Source organism: Balaenoptera physalus, assembly GCF_965194825.1.
Source record: "Balaenoptera physalus genome assembly, chromosome: 10".
Classification (NCBI taxonomy): domain Eukaryota; kingdom Metazoa; phylum Chordata; class Mammalia; order Artiodactyla; family Balaenopteridae; genus Balaenoptera; species Balaenoptera physalus.
This window is the reverse complement of record NC_138889.1, coordinates 8,704,737-8,728,592: the sequence shown is the minus strand read 5'-3', so window position 1 is coordinate 8,728,592 and position 23,856 is coordinate 8,704,737. Positions and strand designations below refer to the sequence as shown.

General features: G+C 40.8%; 1 protein-coding gene across 10 annotated transcripts in view; it reads right to left on the bottom strand.

Annotated features, from left to right (window-relative positions):
- Positions 1-20,522, bottom strand: part of CDON (cell adhesion associated, oncogene regulated) — a 103,100-nt gene extending 82,578 nt beyond the window's left edge. For 3 of the 10 annotated variants that reach the window (XM_082409707.1, XM_082409708.1, XM_082409700.1), the window contains exon 1: positions 20,118-20,520. The gene's annotated coding sequence lies outside the window, so the exon portion shown is untranslated. The other 7 variants (XM_082409703.1, XM_082409701.1, XM_082409704.1 and 4 more) reach the window with 7 other exon arrangements.
- Positions 20,523-23,856: the final 3,334 nt, after the last annotated feature.

Below are 23,856 nucleotides of genomic sequence, written 5' to 3'. Positions count from 1 at the left end.
AGCGACTATATGCCAATAAAATGGACAACCTGGAAGAGATGGACAAATTCTTAGAAAAGCACAAACTTCTGAGACTGAACCAGGAAGAAATAGAAAATATAAACAGACAAATCACAAGCACTGAAATTGAAAGTGTGATTAAAAATCTTCCAACAAACAAAAGCCCAGGACCAGATGGCTTCACAGATGTATTCTATCAAACATTTAGAGAAGAGCTAACACCTATCCTTCTCAAACTCTTCCAAAATCTTGCAGAGGGAGGAACACTCCTCAACTCATTCTACGAGGCCACCATCACCCTGATACCAAAACCAGACAAAGATGTCACAAAGAGAGAAAACTACTGGCCAATATCACTGATGAACATAGATGCAAAAATCCTCAACAAAATACTAGCAAACAGACTCCAACAGCACATTAAAAGGATCATACACCATGATCAAGTGGGGTTTACCCCAGGAATGCAAGGATTCTTCAATATACGCAAATCAATCAATGTGATATACCATATTAACAAAGTGAGGGGGAAAAACCATATGATCATCTCAATAGATGCAGAAAAAGCCTTCGACAAAATTCAACACCCATTTATGGTAAAAACTGTCCAAAAAGTAGGCATAGAGGGAACGTACCTCAAAATAATACAGGCCATATATAACAAACCCACAGCCAACATCGTTCTTAATGGTGAAAAACTGAAACCATTTCCTCTAAGATCAGGAACAAGACAAGGTTGTCCACTCTGACCACTATTATTCAACATAGGTTTGGAAGTTTTAGCCACAGCAATAAGAGAAGAAAAGGAAATAAAAGGAATCCATATTGGAAAAGAAGAAGTAAAACTGTCACTGTTTGCAGATGACATGATATTAAACAGAGAATCCTAAATATGCTACCAGAAAACTACTACAGCTAATCAATGAATTTGGTAAAGTAGCAGGATACAAAATTAATGCACAGAAATCTCTTGCATTCCTATACACTAATGATGAAAAATCTGAAAGAGAAATTAAGGAAACACTTCCATTTACCATTGCAACAAAAAGAATAAAATACCTAGGAATAAACCTACCTAAGGAGACAAAAGACCTGTATGCAGAAAACTATAAAACACTAATGAAAGAAATTAAATATGATACAAACAGATGGAGAGATATACTGTGTTCTTGGATTGGAAGACTCAACATTGTGAAAATGATACTACCAAAAGCAATCTACAGATTCAATGCAATCCCTATCAAACTACCAATGGCATTTTTCAAAGAACTAGAACAAAAAATTTTACAATTTGTATGGAAACACAAAAGACCCCGAATAGCCAAAGCAATCTTGAGAAAGAAAAACGGAGCTGGGGGAATCAGGCTGCCGGACTTCAGACTATACTACACAGCTACAGTAATCAAGACAGTATGGTACTGGCATACAGAAATATAGATCAATGGAACAGGACAGAAAGCCCAGAGATAAACCCATGCACATATGGTCACCTTATCTTTGATAAAGGAAGCAAGAGTATACAATGGAGAAAAGACAGCCTCTTCAATAAGTGGTGCTGGGAAAACTGGACAGCTACATGTAAAAGAATGAAATTAGAACACTCCCTAATACCATACACAAAAATAAACTCATAATGGATTAAAGAGGGCTTCCCTGGTGGTGCAGTGGTTAAGAATCTGCCTGCCAATGCAGGGGACACGGGTTCGAGCCCTGGTCCGGGAAGATCCCACATGCCTCAGAGCAACTAAGCCCGTGCGCCACAACTACTGAACCTGTGCTCTAGAGCCCGCAAGCCACAACTACTGTAGCCTGCACACCTAGAGCCCATGCTCCGCAACAAAAGAAGCCACCGCAATGAGAAGCCCACGCACCACAACCAAGAGTAGCCCCTGCTCGCCCCAGTTAGAGAAAGGCCGCACATAGCAACGAAGACCCAACACAGCCAAAATAAATAAATAAAATAAATTAATTTTAAAAAAATGGACTAAAGACCTAAATGTAAGGCCAGACACTATAAAACTCTTAGAGGAAAACACAGGCAGAATACTCTATGATATAAATCACAGCAAGATCCTTTTTGACCCACCTCCTAGAGAAATGGAAATAAAAACAAAAATAAACAAATGGGACCTAATGAAACTTAAAAGCTTTTGCACAGCAAAGGAAACCATAAACAAGATGAAAAGACAACCATCAGAATGGGAGAAAATATTTGCAAACGAAGCAACTGACAAAGGATTAATCTCCAAAATATACAAGCAGCTCATGCAGCTCAATACCAAAAAAACAAAAAACCCAATCCAAAAATGGGCAGAAGACCTAAATAGACATTTCTCCAAAGAAGATATACAGATTGCCAACAAACACATGAAAGGATGCTCAACATCACTAATCATCAGAGAAATACAAATCAAAACCACAATGAGGTATCACCTCACACCGGTCAGAATGGCCATCATCAAAAAATCTACAAACAATAAATGCTGGACAGGGTGTGAAGAAAAGGGAACCCTCTTGCACTGTTGGTGGGAATGTAAATTGATACAGCCACTATGGAGAACAGTATGGGTGTTCCTAAAAAACTAAAAATAGAACTACCATATGACCCAGCAATCCCACTACTGGGCATATACCCTGAGAAAACCATAATTCAAAAAGAGTCATGTACCACAACGTTCATTGCAGCACTAGTTACAATAGCCAGGACATGGAAGCAACCTAAGAGTCCATCAACAGATGAATGGATAAAGAAGATGTGGCACATATATACCATGGAATATTACTCAGGCATAAAAAGAAACGAAATTGAGTTATTTGTAGTGAGGTGGATGGACCTAGAGTCTGTCATACAGAGTGAAGTAAGTCAGAAAGAGAAAAACAAATACCGTATGCTAACACATATATATGGAATCTAAAAAAAAAAAAAAAGGTTCTGAAGAAGCTAGGGGCAGGACAGGAGTAAAGACACAGACATAGAGAATGGACTTGAGGACACCGGGAGGGGGAAGGGTAAGCTGGGACAAAGTTAGAGAGCAGCATTGACATATATACACTACCAAATGTAAAACAGCTAGTGGGAAGCAGCCGCATAGCATAGGGAGACCAGCTCGGTGCTTTGTGACCACCTAGAGGGGTGGGATAGGGAGGGTGGGAGGGAGAAGCAAGAGGGAGGGGATATGGGGATATATGTGTACGTATAGTTGATTCACTTTGTTATACAGCAGAAACTAACACAACAATGTAAAGCAATTATACTCCAATAAAGATGTTTAAAAAAAAAGAATCAAATCAGACATGTGAAATATGAAATAAGCAAAAATATCTTCCTACTATTAAACTCAATACTGACAACATAAAAATCAGTTTTTTAAGATTTAACATTTCTGAATTATATTGGTTTTGTCACAATTTGCAAATTTAGTTTTATAAGAAGTTTGCATCTAGTTTATTTGTACATAATTAAATGAGATTCATAATAAAATTATTTCATCAACATTGGGGTTTATGAGAATTTTTCCCTTTGAAGAAGTCACACATTATTCAAGTTTTAGTGTTTACCCCTTTTTAGCAAAATATAGGACATTATCATCTCGGTCAAGACATTATGTTAACTAATCAAACGCAAAGCTATTTCCTTGATCACACACATCTTTGCAAATCTCAACTGAGAATGGGTGTGACAGGACAAGAATTATAGTTTCAAATACTAGATTCACATTCCCCAAAATCAAAAAGTTTAAAAGAATCTTGTAAATGCTACCCAATTCCATAGCCACCAAGAACACTACTTTAAGAAAACTCATAAATGCAATTCAACCAAGCTTTATTCTCTACTTTATAGGCCCCAGATGGAATATCTTAAAAATCTGTGCATTTTAGAGTTGCGGTACAATGTTTTCTCCTGCAAACCGCTCATGATTGCTACAAAAATTACTGTGCTGAAAACCCAGATTCCAGTGATAAAAATACAATAATGAGGCCAACCTGTAGGGTAGAAGAAACAGATGAATTCTCAAAACTTTCCTTAAAAAATATTTAAAACAACAACAACAACAACAAAGTAAGACAAACATCTCCTTCCTGAAGCATTATTACCGTCACTGCTGATGACAGAAAGGAACTGCAGCACAAAGAGCCAACAGTCAGCCGGAAAGGGGTGCATGCAGCCCCACTTGTCATGTTCTGATCCCACAACTCCTGGCTCCAATTCTTTGGATCCCCCTCCACTGCTAAATCTCAGTCTTCAACAGTCACTTGAGGGCTTATCCTGGCCAGCGAGAAACACACCGGGGGCGGCTGGGGTGGAGCTGGCAGTACGCAGAACTGGCCTTTCTCCAAGTCAAAGACTGGCATCTGATGATCCCATATCTATTCTTTTCCTTCTTTTGAAACAACGTGGGAATGATACTTTATTGGTGGTCTTCAAGGCTACCAATCCCAGTTAAGTGTTTATCTGCTCTGATCATACCTAAGCCCAAGAGAAAAATAGGAAAACTGGAAGAACAGACGTAAGAGTCAAACTCATTATTTAAGTACATATACATCAAAATTCTAGAAAGCACTGGGATTTCCCACAGATAGCAACATTTGTACTTTCGGTGGAAAATTATCAAGAAGAGTTATCAAAGGGTTCCAATAATAGATATCCCTTGCTTTTAAGAAGAAAAGCAAACTTATGTCAGTAAGTCTAGGTATGAAGTACATCTCATACCTAAAAATAAATTTTATTTTCCTGGTACTAAAGTATGTTTCTATTGAGTCTAGGGAGATGAGAAGGAGAAAGGGGAGATCTCAAAGAAACAAAATTGAAATTTAGGGCGAGAAAGTTAAGATGGTATTCAGCTGTTTGGGGATATGGGAATTCATCCAAAGGTTCCCCCATCAGCTATTACATTAGTCACCTAACCTAACCAGTCTCTGTGATGGGAGCCAAGTCCTAATCAACTCAAGAACAACAACATATAATCAATTTTACCTTATTCCCACACTTAGAGCCCCACAGAGTTTAATCCCTACTCATTTTACATTTGACAGTGTCTAATTCAGCTACATCGCAATAATATTTTGTCACTATCGCTGACCTAACAGCCATGGAAGCAGCAACAGCAACCGCTTACATTCAAGAAGCACCTACCAAGTGCCAATCACTCTGTGAGGACTCACTGAGGTGATCCCAGAGCCTAAGGAGGTGCCATTCCCATTATACAGATGAGGAAACTAAGGCACACAGAGGCTATGTCACTAGAAGACCGTGGAGTCTGGCTTTGACGCCAGGCACTCCGACTCCAGAGTTTACCCCAGTCTAAACCTGTATGATCCACAGCCTGAAAACTCCCAGATTAAGAAAATCCATTTACAGAAAACTAATTCATTCTCAACTCAATCGTTTCACTAATCTGGAAATTCCTTATGCTCAATTTACTTAAAATAAGGCGGAGAGAGTTCTTCTGGTCCTATACCCATTTCTACTAAGTAGCATATGAATGATAAAAAAACAAGAAATGATCTTCTTTGGTTGGACGCAGCACTATATGTAGACTAATGATTTAAAGTGTTGCCAAGAACATCTGGCACATTCCAGTCACACACAGAATCTATCTGTTGGTAATGAGAATGAGATAACGAACAAATAACGTAGCAAAGGTCAGCAGCAACACTCAATGATATGATATTACAAGTGTCCAAATCATGATTGTATAGTGAGAAAGCAGGGGGTTGAAATGCCTTAGGTTAAAGCCAAAGATTTACAAATAACTCAATTTCATTAGAAAATAAAGAGGAAAATTCCTTACAGGTTAAAAATTCCACTAAAGAATATATAACATCTGGGACCTCCCTGGAGGTCCAGTGGTTAAGAATTCCACAGGGGACACGGGTTCGATCCCTGGTCAGGGAACGAAGATCCCACATGCCACAGGGCAACTAAGCCCACACGCCACAACTACTGAGCCCGCATGCCTCAACTAGAGAGAAGCCTGCACGCCGCAACAAAGATCCCACGAGCCGCAACTAAGACCCGACGCAGCCAAAAAAATAAATAAATTTAAAATAAATGTTTAAAAAAAGAATATATAACATCAAATAAAACCATAAGAAAGATGTTACGATATGAAGCAAGATCTCTAAAATTTCAAGAATTTAATCCTGTAGAAGCTAAATTAACCTGCTGACCTAACAATATTATTTTAAAGCCATTTAATTATAACATTAAAAATAGCATACAAATTAATACATATTAACCACTACAGATAAAACTACATTATAGACTTGGCTTATACGTGGCAATTAGAGATCTGAACAGTATTCATTCTTGTTCTGTTTTTCTCCTTTCAAAAAAAACTTACAGACAAGCCTCATCAATCATCAAGAGAGCCTGGCTCTGATATTATATGAGCTGTGTCAACCTTAATCAAATTGCTTGCCAGATCGTAGATAAGTAATGACTTGCTTAGGTTAAGCAAGGCCAGAGTTTTCCTTCTGTAGTATATACATCTCCAGAGTGAAAATAAACAGCCTCACACCTCTTACTGGGCGCTGGACTCTGCACTCTTACGACTCAGCCTTCACTCCGGCCCAAGAGGAGGGGCAAGATTTGCCTTTAAGATTATTATTTTTCTTTCTTTCCTTCTCAACCTGGTCATCAAAACTACTCTTAAACTATCTCATTAAACAGCTAATGAGTATTTTGATCTACACTGAAAGAACACATGAGCTATCTTTAAATGCTGTAGCACTAACATTTGTTGTAGCCAATATGATACAATGATATAAAATGAAAAAGAAATAGCTAACCATTGACAAAAGCGATACTAGAGGAATCACTTAAAGTTGCAAAGCTTGTATTCATTTTCTAACATACCCAAGAAAGTCAGATTAAGTGTTGACATCATCTGTCACGCTTTGGACACAGGGGCACCGTGGAACAAATGTTAAGAGAAAGTGCGTTCAATTTGATTTTATATTTATTCCACGAGCAAAGACACAAATGTAAAATGAGATTTACTTCTAAAAAGCCCCCTTTGCTATTTTCCTTACTGTCATACAATTCGAAAGGGCTTTCAAACTTCACTTTCAGCTGGAATATACTATTAAAGAATTTCTAAGTATCAAGTACCAGCCTTAAAGATATGTGTTAGAAAGCAAGGATCCCTGTGGCTAGGAAAAAAAAAAAAAAAATGAAAAGACCTCTTTAAAGAGGAAAGAGTTGAAAAATACAAGACATCTGGGAGTCAATTTTACCTTGGGCAAAATTCACTTCACTATCTCAATATCTTCCATTAGGTCAACAGAATCTAGAATGCAGAGTTTGTGGTTTACAAATGTCAAAGACAAAAACAAAACAAAACAAAACAGGGAATTCCCTGGTGGTCCAGCGGTTAGGACTCGGTGCTTTCACTGTTCTGGACCTGGGTTCTATCCCTGGTGGTAGAACTAAGATCCCACAAGCCACGCGATGTGGCCAAAACCAAAAACCTTAGAATTTAAGAATGTGCAATTATAACTTAAGCTTTAAAAAGAAAGGGACTTCCCTGGTGGTCCAGTGTTAAGAATCCATCTTGCAATGCAGGGGACACCAGTTCAATAGCTGGTCAGGGAACTAAGATCCCACATGCCACGGGGCAACTAAGCCCGCACGCCACAACTAGAGAGAAGCCCTCACACTGCAACGAAGAACCCGTGCGCCTCAACGAAAGATCCCGCGTGCTGCAACTAAGAACCAATGCAGCCATTAAATAAATAGATACTTTAAAAAAAGCTGAAAAAGAAAGACTATAGTTTCAAATATTAGGCAGAGATATTTTAAAGATCACCCAACTTTGAACTACAATAAAACTCTTGTACGTGAAACCAATGCTCGATCATTATTGTCTTCATGATTTCCATTCTCATGAAAATTTTACCATCTCATACATTATTGTAAACAGAAAAAAAAAACTTGTAAAACACTCTGCAAAGTACAAAGGACTCTATAATATTATTTAAGAAATGATGACAATTAGAAATAAAGGATAGGAGGGCTTCCCTGGTGGCGCAGTGGTTGGGAATCCGCCTGCCAATGCAGGGGACACGGGTTCGTGCCCTGGTCCGGGAGGATCCCACATGCCGCAGAGTAACTAAGCCCGTGCGCCACAACTACTGAGCCCGCGTGCTGCAACTACTGAAGCCTGCATGCCTAGAGCCCGTGCTCCACAACAAGAGAAGCCACCACAATGAGAAGCCCGCACAACACAATGAAGAGTAGCCCCCGCTCGCCGCAACTAGAGAAAGCCCGCGCGCAGCAACGAAGACCCAACGCAGCCAAAAATAAAAATAAATAAATAAATAAAATTTAAAAAGAAATAAAGGATAGGAGAAAATTATTTCATATATGGAATAAAAAGAACCACAAGACAGGAGTTGTAACTGAACTAGCAACTCCTCAGCTAGGAGCCGAGTGAGCATGGGGAGGGTCCTGGTTCCTTCTGTGCCTGTCTGTGCATGCAATGCCAGACAGGACAGTCTCTCCTTTCCCAATCCTCTGGAAGCATCATTCTGATAAGTCTGCAGGGCACTCAAACAGACAAGGGCCCTGCTTTGCCTAAGCAATACTTCACTCCTTTGTCACCATATTATTTATCGTTAAATTGCCCAAGTACACCTGTAGTACAGTCCCTCTAGGTGAATCAGGCACAAAAGATGCTAGTATTTCTCAGTAAATTAGAAAGGACTTTTACAAGCGAGTGGGGACTCTGTTTGCCTAGGAAATGTCAAGTGAAGGGATTCTTTTTCCAGAAAACTCACATTCCAACATGAAGGGGGAAAAAATTCTTAATTGCACAAATGAAAAACTCAAAACTCAAGTCTCTCATTCTTAGTCGTTGAAGGCCTCGGGAGTTTAATATGTGGTGCCTGTTAATTTGATTCCATGACCAGCTGACATCTACAATCACAACTAATTAAGTATTCTGTGTATGTGTACAACACCCAGCTGAGAAAACATGGATCTGATCAAGGGTTAAAGTCTTTGTTCTACAAGGCCAATCGTTTCCTTATCTTTTTCCTAATAATCTACCTATCTGGAAGAGAAATCCCAAAAGAAGTAAAACACTGACAATTTTTCTTTAAAACAATTTCTACTGTTATTTTCCTGTGGGGTGGGATATAGCCTGGACTTCCTAGGCTCACATTTAGAAACCCACTTTGGGAGTTAGATATAAGACTCTTATTAACATTATTAAGATGTATCTAGTCAAATCCCTGAGCTAAAATTTATTTGATGCTGCAAAAAATATCAAATCTCTGCACAAGCTGTACTGTATGATTAAAAACCCCACCGCGGCTGCTGTCACAGTGACAAATGTGTAATTATTTTAAGACCTAACCACTGTGACAATAGCTCTTTTAAAATGCATCCTTAAACACAAAAGAAATAACAAATAACGACAATTTCATTTCCTAACCTAATAGGAGACCACAGTTAACAACCCAACTTAGAATGACTCAAAATTGGCTTTAGTTAGCCATGGGGTTAAAAAAAAATCTTTAGCTCTAAAATGTATGATGAAAATTATATGAAAGAGCTTATATAGGTCTACAGTCAAAACATGAATAACTTAATGACTAGAGCTTGGAATTAGGAACTCAGGGTAGAAGTTTGATCTTTTTGTATTTGTTTTAATCTCAAAAAGGACTCAACCATAGTAAAGGAAGTGTGCCTGATAGTCAATAAATAGAAATCAAAAGAAACGATTTAGCGATCAGAACCAATTCTAATCAGATCATAATATGACTTAAAAATATGTTCTTCAGTTGAAGTAAATATGCAGAATTAGGTTTAAAAGCTACTTTAACCCATCAGTACTATAATCCTCCTTACTGTAGAACAAATCTTAAAATTTCATTTTGGAAGAACATCCAAGACTTAATGGAAGAAACAATAAAATGGCCTTGTTTTAAAAAGTGATCACAGTAAGAAGAACCCAAAAGGTAAATTATGGGCACAACCCAATGGTAAGACCAGTGTGGTTCTACTCTGGAGTTTTAATAATCTATTAAGAATCATAAAAATATCTTCTCAGGATTTAGCAGTCCCAAGATCTACTGGAACAACTGCTCAGATGCATGGAAACCAAATTGAAATCCTGGTGCATGAGTTGTCATTAAATCACAGCAATATCTAAAAGCCTAATTAGCCTAATTTCACAACAGGAGTGAACAGGCCAGAAGGAAACACCAGTTTAAATCAAACGATGTTACTTTACTGGTGTTTATAAAGAAGAATAAATAGCACCTTTCCTACAAAACTGTACAACCCCATTCATAATCACATTTAGACATTCCTCCTCACATGACCATTTTAACAGCCAATTAACAAACGTTTTCAATATATTGCAAGCTATGTAACACCAACCCAAATAATGAAGCTTAACTCCACTTCATAGATGGGGATTCCTCATACCCACTCTCACAGCCTCATATTCACCAATCTGGGAGGAAGTCTACTGAAATAGAGATGAGTGATTAAACAGTACATCTGTTCCAGCTGAAACTATGTTCACTCCTTCTTATTGCCTGTTATTCACTGTGCTATTTTGCTGCACACACGCCCTGAGGCCAAAACCATGAAAATAAGCCAAAATAAATGGGCAAGAAAAATCTTATCCTTAGCTTAGGATGCTATTTTTCTTTTTATTGTAATAAAAGAGGCTGCCAAATTCTGATGTCACTACAGTAATTTCACAGCCTGATAAAAGTAGTATTTTATCCATTAGACATTCATCCCCCTTGCCAATTTCACCTCCAATCAGGCAGTGTGTACAATTACTCACTAAACAGACTTCAAATGATAGTAAAATAGAAAATACTAATTACTGTTATTCTGATACCTAAAAAGCCAATAACTGTCAGAAATTTCCCTGGCAAGAGACAGAAGGCAGAATGTACTTTTTAATACCTAGATATCCAGGAAAACTTCTCTAATACTGCAGATTTAAAAAACAGACAAAACATGACATCAGCTCTCTGGGCACAAACTAATGTAGCACAGAATGAAAATATGCATTTTAAATATGTAAGATGTTTGGCCAGCATTCCAGTAATAATGTGACAATAGATGTCCTAGTATCTTCAATATTTAACTATTTTTTTATCTAAAGCTTTTTTAACCTTCATTACTTGAAGCTGTGATACGCCTGAACTTGACATGCAGAGTCACTGATTTCACTGGATTTTTTTTTTAACATCTTTATTGGAGTATAATTGCTTTACAATGGTGTGTTAGTTTCTGCTTTATAAGAGCAGAATTGTGTGTTGAAATCATTCATGGGTCTAGAGATGATAGTTTAGCATCTCGCTACTCAGTGTGGTCCACCCGGTGTCATCAACATGATTTGGAATCTTGTTTGAAAGGGAGACTCTTGGGATTCACCCACAACCTACGAAATCAAAATCTGTATTTTAACATACCCCCCACCCCCGCCCCAAGAAATTCAAATGCACATTAAAGTTTGAGAAGCACTGCTTTAGGACTCATACGTTCGGGACATTTGGGTTTAGTATTTGTTAGGCATAGTGCAAGGGAAGGGGTGAGAGGGGATACATACAAGGGAAAATCACATTGTCTGTCCTTAGGGATTAAGATAAGGATGAGACAGACACACACAAAATGATGACACAACATCAGCACCACGAGAGACATGTTCCCAGCCTGCAAGAGAAAAAGCAAGGTATATTCAAGGAATGCAAGGTAGGTGGAGGATGGCAGAAGCACCAGGTAGGTAAAGACCCCTGTGTGCCCTACTAAAGACCTGGGTTTTAATAAGGGAGTCAGGGCCTTTGAAGAAACTGATGTTAAGGAGAGCAGTCACACGATCAGTTTTATGTTTTTGGAAGATCATTACTCTGACAAAGTGTAGAAAAATGTATGATGTGGAAGCGGGGAAAACCAAGAGTGGAGACAAGGGAGGTGAGGTGGCAGCAGTTTAATAAGGAGTCACGAAGATATTTCTTTTGTCTCACATTTTGTCTCATCTTCTCTGATCCCCTTCCCAAAATTCGAAAAGGAAGTTGGAAGGGTAAGGTAATGGTGACAGAGAAAAGAGAGAGCCACTTAGAGGTTACAAGAGGCTTCAGACGGTTGTATGGGTATACATCAATACAAAGCAGACAAAACTCATTATACTTTCCTGCTTCATAAAATAGACAAAATATTATTTTGGTGACTCAGGATTCTATGCTCCCTTCAATCATTCTAAATAGCAATTATTAACATAAATTATTAACATATATCTAAAGACACAAGATGTGTACCTGGTTATAGTAAATAACTATGGAGTCCAGAACAGATCCTGAATACAGCTTTGTTGCTTGGATAAGTCACTCATATCAGCCTTTCTCCCCCCCCCGCCCGTGAGTTATTTCTCTCTTGAAATTCAAGTGTGGAAAAATTGGGGTGGAGGAGAGAAGGTAGAGAGACAAGAGATACATTTATTAATTTTTACTTTACGTATAATTTGCTGTAGGAGTGCATAAATAACTCGGCCAACAGACGGGCTTCAAGTAAATTCAGGTGTGTACCTACCTAAAAAGCTAGCAAATACTATACTTGTAAAGTGTTTTCACTTCTGATACTGATAGAATATTGGAAAGGTCCCTGTTCTCTCTTTAAGTAAAAAAGAAAGAATATTTGACATTTACTTGTTAGTGATAAACTAAATTACATTTAACGTGAAAAAGGTCAACAAGAAGAGGCATTCCTCAACTTTAAACTAGGGAAAATTTGAGAAAATTTATTTATCCAGTGGTCGTTTGGAACTTTTTCTACACATTTTCTCCCTCCAAAATTAGGTACGGTAGTCCCCCCCTTAGCCACAGCGGATGCATTCCAAGACCCCCAGTGGATGTCTGAAGCTGTGGATAGTACTGAACCCTATTTATACTATGTTTTTTCCAACACATACATATCTACGATAAAGTTTAATTTATAAATTAGGCACAGTAAGAGAGTAACAATAATAATAAAACAATTATAACAATATGCTGTAATAAAAGTTGCATGAATGTGGTCTCTCTCTCTCAAAATATCTCATTGTACTGTAATCACCCTTCTTATGATGATGATGATACTGTGAGATGACAAAACACCCACCGGATGAGATGAAGTGAGGTGAGTAACGTCCACATTGTGACGTAGCGTTAGGCTACTATTGACCTTCTGATGACACGTCAGCAGGATCATCGAGCCATGACAAGTGAATGGCTGGATGTCAGGAGCAGAACGATGTTGAGGGTTTGGGGATCTCGGGAGGGATGGCACGGGATTTCATTACACTACTGAGAACAGTGCACAACTTAAAACTTATAAATCATTTCTTTCTGGAACTTTCCTTTTAATGTTTTTGGACTGCAGTTGACCTCAGGAGAATGAAACTGCAGCAAGTGAACCCTGGGATAAGGGGGGACTACTGTATGTGGTGGTTAAGTAGCACAGCTCCCCCATAAGAGCCTGTTTAGAGGACTCAAAAGGCAAAGGCCCTTGGAGGTCACGTGGTCCCAACTCTCACCCAAGGAAGAGATTCTTACCGCACCATCTTTTGCAAATGCCACTACAACACATCTAGTAATAAGGAGCTCATGCCCCTTCAAAGGAGCATTTTCCAAACATGAGGCAGCTTTATTTGTCAACAGTTCTTCCTTCTTTTGAAACAAAACCTGCATCTTTGGAGTGCCCCTCTGGGACAAAAGATGAATCTCATATTACTCTTTCACCCCTCCCACCCCCATTGAAGTCTTGGCCCCTGGTGCTCTGAATTAGGAGAAAAGGGGACAACTTGCCCCCTCTGGAGTCCAGAGGAACACACCCTACACATGGCTGCATGTGAAGAATGACCTTGTGTCAAGGAGCTATGAATAATAAGATTTAATAAAATTACAAATGCTGAAAAAGACAATGTCTCCGACGAGAGAAGTGGCTTGTGTTCAAGCAGAACATCCAGAAAATCCTTCATCAACATTTCCAAGAACAGAAATATGATGATGGCAAGCTATTAACCTCAACCGCAGCCCCTTTCAAAATGAAAAACAAAAAACACACTTCTGATTCATCAATATCACCTTGTATTCTTGTTTCATTGTTTAGTGAAATAAATTTTATTTAGCGCATTAGGGAACCCCAACAATACAAACAGAAATTCCAAACATATAAGCACAGCCTGACAGCAACTGTTCAGAAAGTTAGTAGCCAAAATTCTTCTTCCTGATATAAATGTAAGGTCCTACTCTTCAAAATTTTCCTGTAGTATAACAACATCCTTGCTCCATTTTCTTCCATTATTGGTGGATTTTTTTTTTTTCCAGAACACACTGTGTTGTTTTGTTTTCTTCTTAGGGAATATTACACTTATTGCTGAGCTAGTGGTTACTTCTGTACCATTCTAAGTATTAAATCCTAAGCATGAAGGTTATAAGCTACCTTAGATGGTCCTTCTCTCTTTTGAGGCTCCCTCCCTTCACTTCTAAACACACACACACACACACACACACACACACACAAAATGAACGCAGTTATCAAAAGATTTGGTTTATGGAACTGTCACTGAAGGTGATTATATTACCTTCAACCCAACTTTATGTATAAACAGAAGGTCATGGTTATTCTTCTAAGATAGTGACTGGGATCTGATTTTCTAATAATTTAGGAAGAAATGTTGTTATTTTCTTGTTTTCTCAATGACCACATACCCAATGTGCCGACAAAATGAACTACTATGAATTTCAAAACAGGCAAAAGATGCTAAAACAATTTTAAAAGCATACATTCCTACCGTACACAGTAACAGAGATGGATCTCGGACATAACGAGCAGTGCGAGAAACCAGATATAAAAGAGTATTTATCGTATGAGGCTATTTTTATAAAGTTCGGGAACAGGCAAAACTCATGTAGGGTGAGACTAGTCCAAATGCTTGTCGTCTGCTGGGGGTGGTGGGCTAGTCTGGGAAGGGGCACCAGGGAGCCTTCCACAATGAAGGAAATGTTCTACATCTTGATCTGGCTAACGGTTACCACACATGTGCATATATCACACTTCATCTGGCTGTTCACTGAGTATACATTAACTGTACACTTGTGTACCTTTTTCTATTATACCTCAATCAGGAAAAAAATTGCAACATATTGTTTCCAAGTGCCTTTTAAGTTTCAATTGCAAAAGGAAGAAAACTGTAGCGTACTGAAACTATAGCAGCAGTTCCACGTGCCCACACTATTACTAACTTCAGAGAATTCCTCCTTATTTAATCTTCAAAAGAAATCATTTCTGGATCAAAGTAACAGACTAACATGTACAGGAGGAGTTACTTAAAATAGCAGCAGCTAGCATTCATAGAGGTTTTATAATATGCCAAGCACTTTACTTTCAGTATCTCATGTAATCCACACAACAGGGGTAACAGATACTATGGTTATTATACTCATTTCAGCGATGAGGAACCCAAGGCTTAGGTCAAGATCACTGCCCCAGCTCACACAAATAAAAAGAGATGAGCTAATCTATGTCAAGAATAGCTGAAAAGCAAGCTATATGTTTATATTAGGGCAATATAAAAATTTTGTAACAAAACGTAAGCAGAATATAACTAAGTTCAGTAACATAACCTGTGTGTTTTTCCCCCTCTCGAGTAAGATGTAAGGAACTTCACAGTTCCTTAATTCTATGGTTAAAAGCACATCACTGGTTCTCAAGAACTGAAGTCCTGACTCACATTCCAACTGATACGTAGCAGAACAAAATGTGCTTTGGGGTAGTTTTTTGTTATCTCTGGCCATCAAAATGCATCACACAGCAAAGTGCCTGAACAACTGTGAACCGAGACAGGCCCAATGCTAACTTTAGTGTTTACTCCCATTCATTCCAGAGTTCTTTCAATCTGGCCATACTACTAGAAGGCAAGCCCAGGATGAAGGTGGGAAAAAAATTAAATATTCTCTAAAAGGCTTCTTTATTTTATAAACACTTAGTATTGTAAGGAGAATTCGGTAGAGGACTACACGGGAATAGGATGGAGAGAATTGCGACACACAACATGATTTTAATCAGAAACAAAATACATCAAATTAACCATCAAATAGGCTACTGCACTCTGCACTAGTTGAAAACTACAAGCACTGGAATTCACATTCATTTTTAACTATTCTCAGAAGAGGAAAATCAATTAACTAGATGATCCAAGACTCAGAACTGCTCTTCCTTGAAAAGTACACAAGAATCAAACTGGGCTCATATTCTGAAGAATGTCTGTATCCAAAAAGGATTCAGGGGCAGGGGAGGTGGGGCAGGGAGAGGAAGACACGCTGATGCTTCTCAAAAATCTTGCTCCAAAGATTTTACAGAATATTTTTGGTAAATATATTTTCATTTATGCACGGCTGCTGGCAAGTCCGCAAAGCGATGCCTTAAAAAATACTAGCAATCAGAAAGAATTCTTCAAAAGACAACAGAAAAGAGAGAGACCCTAAATGAATTTAAATTCTGTAATAATGTTACAAAAACACAAGAAAAGTCATATAAAAACAAAAGAGCAAACTCAAATATGCCTATTCAAACAAGCATTTCATCTCTACAAAATACTTTGCTTCACAGAAAAGGTTGATTTTGCTCTCGGTTGAAAAGTTATTAAAACAATAAAAGCAGCCCTTACAGGCAAGACCAAACTGTAACACGATTTTACATATTTATCAAAAGATCATTCAGAAAAAACTTACCAAGTCTGCAACGTGTATATGCTTGTGCTTCGGAGGCAAAGCGGAAAAGTGACTTTCTGTACTTACAGCGGCGTGCACTTCAGGGTAAAGACACATCACCACGGTCGTGCTTGTAAGAAAGTCCTGACCAGCAATCTGCCTTTGGGTTGGGCTCTTCTCTTACAAGATAAGCTGTTAAGTCCTGTCTTGATTTTAGATCTGCTAACATATGGAGTCTTCTAATGTAGCCTCTCTCCGCACCCCCCGCCACCCTCCCCCCCCACCACCACCACTCGGCTCCCCTCCCTTTCCACACACGCACATACACACATACAAAAAAGGCACTGCAGGGCAGAAATTCCTCAGGTGCTCGCTAATGGAATTCCCAGGGTCTTGGAGCCGCTTCGGGGATCAAGAGATCTCATCGCCCCTGCTGGGGTAAGGAGCAGCAAGTCTGTTCCATTTAATCAAATACAGAATGAATTTTCAGCTCTATTCACTAGCTTGTCTCCAGGGCTCTCAAAAGGCACCAGGCAGCTAGAATCACACACATGTGGCTCTTTTAGGCAAGTATAATTAGTTTGATTTTAAAAAGCCACATTAATAATATCACCTCAGGACCATTATTCAGGGGACAGATGACAATGATACTGTATGTTTTAAGCCTGACAATGGGGGAAAGAGCACAAACAATGAGGGAAAACTTGAAGGATTAAAAAACAAAAACAAAAACAAAAAAAACCAACAACCAGTTTTTCATTTAATTGTAATCCAATATTTTTAAAGTAACATTAAGTATATTCCATATACCATCTCTTAATTGCAATTGAAGGAATCAAGTAAAGCCCTCCTCCCCATTCTCTTGAAAATGAGTTAGTACCATATATACAACAAAAATTTATAAATGTAATGCTTATAAATCAATGAAATGTCTACATACAATATAAAAATTCAATAAAAACAATAAAGCATTCTCTAATTCAAATTAACAAAATTTCTTGAAAAAGGCACCCATCAAAAACCACAGTAAAATCAAGTCCTTCAGAGCAATCTATTTAGCAACCAGACTCCAACCAAATTCCCTTTCTAATTAGTTTCTATTAAGTAGTAAGATCATATATCTAAAGAAAGACTATCTCTAGACAGCTCACCTTCTCTTGCGATGTGTTGCCTTATCTGCACTCCTACATAGTACAAATGTTAATCACAAGGCAATGGCTAACGTAACGATGTGTTTAAAATAACAGATTTTTCACTTAATTATTTTTAATTTCCTATCTCCAGCCTGATTTCACTACAATAATGGTTAATTCCTGAAAGCATTTCTCCAGGATTTTACTTAGAAACAATACCAATTTTTAGTCTAAATGCCTGCATAAGAAACATTTCTAGAGAAGACACATTTTACTTCAACTTACATTTTGACAAAACCATAAATGAAATCATCCAGAAAGTCATGAAAGCACACAGGCAAAGAGGAAAAATAAGAAGAAGGCACAAGAGCTAGTCAACAGGTTTTACCTGACCTTTTTAGAGCCCAGCCCTGTGGCAGAAGTCCTTAATCCAACATAAAGCCTTCCTCTTTATATACACCTTGCAGATGGGGGCAGAGGTGGGGGAAGTCCTATCTTAAAGTGAACTTAATTCCTCCCATGCACAGTCAAACCACCTGCAAAAAAGGCAAGGAGTTAACACTGACTTAGAAGCCAACCGACACAAGCTAGATCAGTATGCTCCAAGTCCTAAGGGTTCTCTGTACTCCCCAGCTTGAGAGTCAGAGCTGTTTAAGTACTTTCCACAGAAGAGGAGGTTGATGAGAACCACGGCAATCAATCAAAGCATCGCAAGTGAGTTACTACACAAACAACAGCACAGTACCTCTAGTAACTGATTTTCCCGGTTGACTGAACTATTCAAACGAAGACAGATTTCCCAAATACTATATCCGAGTTTTTGCATGAAAGTTAAACAATATACACTTGTGTGTTTTTTATAGAAATATAAATGTGTCTGCTCCACACACTGCCAAACACACACCCAGGGCACGTCTTTACAAAATGAAACAGTTTTTCTCCATCCTTCTCATGTAACTTCAAGTATGAGGCAGTTCATTTCAACATGTGCAAAACAGAAACTACAGTATTTGGTGCCTCTCTGGGTTCCTAAGAATGCTTTCTAGTTAAGCACTAACTTAAATTTTCCAGTTTTCTGGAGTTTTCTTTCATCTTGTCCTAAAAGTTGAACTACCCCCGCATTTTCAGCTAAAATAGACTACTCCCAAAAAATGAGTTATGAAACGTAATAAAACGTTTAGAATTATACTGAGAATAAATCCATTTCATTCTCCAGCCCCTTCCCCACCCTCTCCTAGCAGACACTGCCCACTAGGCTGGGCAAAAGTCAGCTTCCAAAAGTCAGCTGGAGAGTCTGCGGGTTGTGGCATCAGTGAGGCATGGAATCAGAACTGGCCTCTTTCATCTTTACTGGCCACTGGCCTGAGACTAAATCTCATGTTACCTTTTAGACCTATCTTCTGTTTCTCAAGGTGTCTGATTCAGGACACAGAGGTTCTGCTAATGAGGTTCCCTCAATTCTAGATCTCAACTGGAAAGCAGCCTGCCCTTAAGGCACCTGCCACCCTCTGGAGTCCGGACTGGGAAAGGCAGGCATTCTGGAGAAAGCTCCTTTTGGAGAGCCTTCCACCTGATTTGGTGGGGTTGGGAGAACAATGAAGGGAAAGGCGAGAGAGCCTCTCTAGCCCCCTCGGTGATTTATTACTGAAATTCCTAGATGTGGAGAGAATGCAACAAAGGTCTGGAAGCTGCAGAGTGAAATAAATAGCGAGCTGTAATGTATTTAGCAAATGATAATGCAATCCACAGAAAGCTATACAGAGGAGAAGGAAAAATACGCTCCCTGGGGCTGGGAAGTCACTGAGTCTGTGAAGGCAAAGATACATTGCGCAGGAAATTTCTCTTGATTCTCCCTACACATAAATCACTGTCTCTCGCGGGCGCTCTGCGGGGATGGAGGTTGAGAGAGGCGAGGGACCCCGCTCCCTTGGGAAAACGTGCCGGCGCCCCGTGCTCCCCGCTATGCTGCATCTCACCTGCCCCAGCGGATCATTGTCAAAGAGGTTTAATCGTGTCACTGACACCTCACCCCGCCTCCTCCCACGAGGTGGCTCAGAGTTCCCGAGGACGGGGGACGTAGGCGCTCCCCACTGCGCATCCGTCAGCTGCCCTCCCCAGACCCCGCACGCAGCCTGGACCCCCACGCCCTCCCGGGCACTCCGGCCAGCCCGCCCCCGGACCTCCAGCTCCTAAGCCTCGTGGCGCCCAAGCCCGGTGTCCCCAGGCCACCCCTCCCGCCCACCCTTAGGTGGGACCCCACCCCCGCACCTCTCAGCAGGGCTGGCTAAGCCCCCAGACCTCCTGCGCGGCAGCCGGCTCCGAAAGCCACCCCCAGGTCATCCCCCGCGCGCTGGCGGCGGCTACGGCGGCAGCGGCGGCTGCGATCCGAACGGGCCCCTCCATGCACCGGGCAGAGCAGCGGGAGGGCGCGGCGCCTCGCACGCCGGGGCGGGGGCGTGGGGGCGGGCGGCGCGGGGTCCCAGTCTCCTCGCACCAAGCCGCGCGAGCCGGGCACCCGGGACTCAGGGGAGGGGAGCCCAGGGTGGGGGGGGCGGAGTCACCGGGGCGCGCCCCCGCGGCTGCGCTCCTCCCCTCCAAGGCGCGCGGGCGCGTAACCCGGCGGGCGCTGGGCCAGCGAGGAGCACGCGAGGAGCTGGAGGAGGGAACCCGGCCGCGGAGGCCGCAGCTCCCCGACGGCCCGCGCCCCGCCGGAGGGTGCGCGCGCAGCCTGCCAGATCAGCGGCGTGGAGGGGGGGATGGGCCGTACCAACGTGCAGGGGGGTGCGCTCCGTGCAGGCCCTTCTCCCAGTCCCCCTCCTGCTTGCTCTCCGAGAGAGCTCCCCCAGGAAAGGAGAAGTCAGTCTCTGCTTTGGTTTAGGCTGGGTGAGGATGAGCTGCCTTAGCAATTCCCGGAGTTTCCCATAATGTCTTCATTCCCTTTCCCCTCACCTTTACTTCCCCGGGAGAGGCGGCGTTTGGGGCGGGTCCACTACTGGTCTACACGTTCCCCTGTTTCCCCGCCCAGGCCCGGCCCCTCGCCCCTCCACCTAAGCAGTGTGCGAAGCCAGGCAGTCCGTGCATTCTCTTGACTCGTACCTAGTATCTGCTTCATGGTTCCAGCTTCCCGCCGCTTTTGGTACCTTCGCTTTTAAGCCACTTTCAGTGTTTAGATTCTTAGGCAGTTTCCTCTGATTCCCATCACACCCGCCCTGCATTCACATACACGCAGGCAGGTAACAAAACTTCTCAGAGACTAGGAGAGGCTCAGTGTCGCCTGGTGCAACCAGCACGGCCTTTGGCCCCAGAGTCTTCCCAACTCGTCCTTTGGACGTGCCCCAAGTGATCTGATCTCACTGAATTTCAGTTGTTCAAACAGAAAAAGGGGGAAATAATTTCTGTTTAAAAGGTTGTTGTGAAGCATAAATATGATACTTAGTGGAAAGCACCTGCCACTGCATGGACATTTGGGAACTGTGACTTCTATATACTACTACTAATAATAGTAATAATTATTATTATTAGCAGTTAATTTTTTAACCATCATCATCTTTACTTACTTACTATTTAACTACAGAAAGAGCTCTAATGATACTTGGAATTCAAAAACACTCAGTACTGAACATCAGGAGAAATATGACAGAACTCCTTACCTTCTTACTTGAATTTCACAAGCAAAGGCTCTGAAAGTGGGGTGATGTTCAGACAGTTTAGTTTTTTGCTTTAGCTACATCCAGGGTCTTTATGAAAGTATCAGGTCCTAAGAAAGTCAGTATAGGAGGGAAAAAAAGAACTCTACTTGTTTGTTCTCTATTGTTCCATTTTTTACTTATTCAAACCGAGTCTGTGTGTTATTAACTTAAGGTATATTAAATGATTTTTCAATCAGTAAATAAAATGTCCTGGAAACACTGAAGGAAAAACATTGAAAGTTTATCTGAACTGAGAGTTGTGTGTGAATGGGATGGAAGTCTTGCAGGTTTCTAGTGGCACTCTGTAAGAATCCTAGCTGTCCCCTACCACAGCGGTTCCACTACAGACCCTTCTAGGGTCCTCTCTTGGGGCCCAATTGATTCTGGGCAACCCCCAAGTCTCACAGTGCCAGTTGAATATCACTATGCCTATTGTTACTCATAATCAGACCTGAGAAATAATCATGATGTTGTGGATACTGATTACTCCCTTGCTGCCTTGCTTGTAAAGTGGAGTATTCATTTCAGGGGCAAATAGTTTTTCATTCATGAATCATTAACTTGTTTGTTCACTTATAAGTGTAAAGTAATATTTTACAACCTTATTGAGCACCTACTCTATGCCACCGCTAGGCAAAAAGGTACATAGAGAAATATGGCACAGTCCCAAGCTTCAAAGAGCTCACAGTCTGATTGTGATACTGATACATCAATGGATAAGTGCATTGAGACGTCTTCAGTGCAATGAACAGGCGGATGTGAGAGCACAGGGGCAGTGTGGCCAACCCAGTCTAGAGTTTGGGGGGAGTGGCGGGCGGCTTGTCAAGAAAGACTTCCCAAAGGAAGTGACCCATGAACTAAGCCTTAAAGGGTAGTAGGGCTTAGCCAGGTACAGGTGAAGGAGTGGAAGGACCATCTAGGCAGAGGGGACATTATGAGCAAAGGAACAGAGGCGAGAAACAAGACAGCCCAAAGAGACTGCGAACTCTTCTTTGTGGTTGAAGTGTGAGAGGGCAGGTAGGGATTGGTAAGGGAAGGCACTGCAGGAGGAAGCTGAAGCCAGATCACAGGAGGCTGTGCGTGTCATTCCAAGAAACTGGGACTCGATCCTGTAGGCAATGGGGAGTCAATGCACAGTTTTAAGTGGGAGTGTGATGTGGCCAGGTTTATATTTAGAGATATCACCTAGCAGCAGCCATAAGGACAGATTTAAGGGACTTCCCTGGCAGCCTGGTGGTTAAGATTCTGCGCCTGCAATGCAGGGGATGCAGGTTCAATCCCTGGTCGGGGAACTAAGATCCTACATGCCTCACGGCACGGCCAAAAAATAAAAATAAATACATAAATAAAAAAGAAACTGCTCTCAGGAAAAAGAAAAAAAAAAAAAAGGACAGATTTAAGGGAGCCAAGCCTGAGATCAAAAAATGTGGAAGCTTCTGAAGAATCCAGATAGTCCAATTGGATCAAGAGACTGAACTAGGACAACCATAATAAGGTCAGAGAAGAGAAGGGAAATTCTAGAAACAAGAGGGAATCTTGGCTGGACTTGGAACCTGATTGCATGTGGAAGGTAAAGAAGAGAGAGGACTCAAGGATGACATCAGCCTTCTAGCTTGAGAGGGTGGTGGCCATTTCCCTACCCCCACGGCACCCAGGAAGAGAGTCATGCCCTGAATAAGAGATGGATTTTAGGGGAACAATGATGTGTTTAATTTTGACACTTTTGAATTTGAGGTGCCCATGGACCCTCCAAGTACAGGTGTCCACTAGATGGAAAAGTCCAAGCTGGAGGTATTAGATTTGAAAGTCATCAGCATAGAGTAGTTTTTATACCATGAAAGTAGAAGTGAAGCCTCAGGAAGAATGTGGAATTCTAGAAAGTTGTGGCTAAGGATAGATCTCTAAAACTCCGATATCTAAAGCCCCCAATTATCCTGGTGAATTTGGAGGGAAAATTGTTTACGGGACTCAAGGTGTGGGACTTGAAAAGGACGCTTGGGGAAAGTGGTGAGGGTTTGGAATAGTCATTAGGAAAAAGAAGAGTTGAAAAATGAAAGTTGAAAAGCAGTCACAGGATTGATGAGTGATGCTGAGGGCCTGGCTGAGGTTGGAGATCATGAATTTGTAGTGACGGAGTCTACATGGTTGTGTGAGTTTCTCTATCAAAATTTAACCACTTAAGTGTGAGGGGAAAGCATAACACTGATCCAGATTTGGCGTCGTGCTGGAGGACGTGCAAGAAGGAGATTAATACACAGTATTAGTAAGAAAATAATTTAAATCATCAATCATAGAATCTAGGCTCTGAGCTGGAGTGA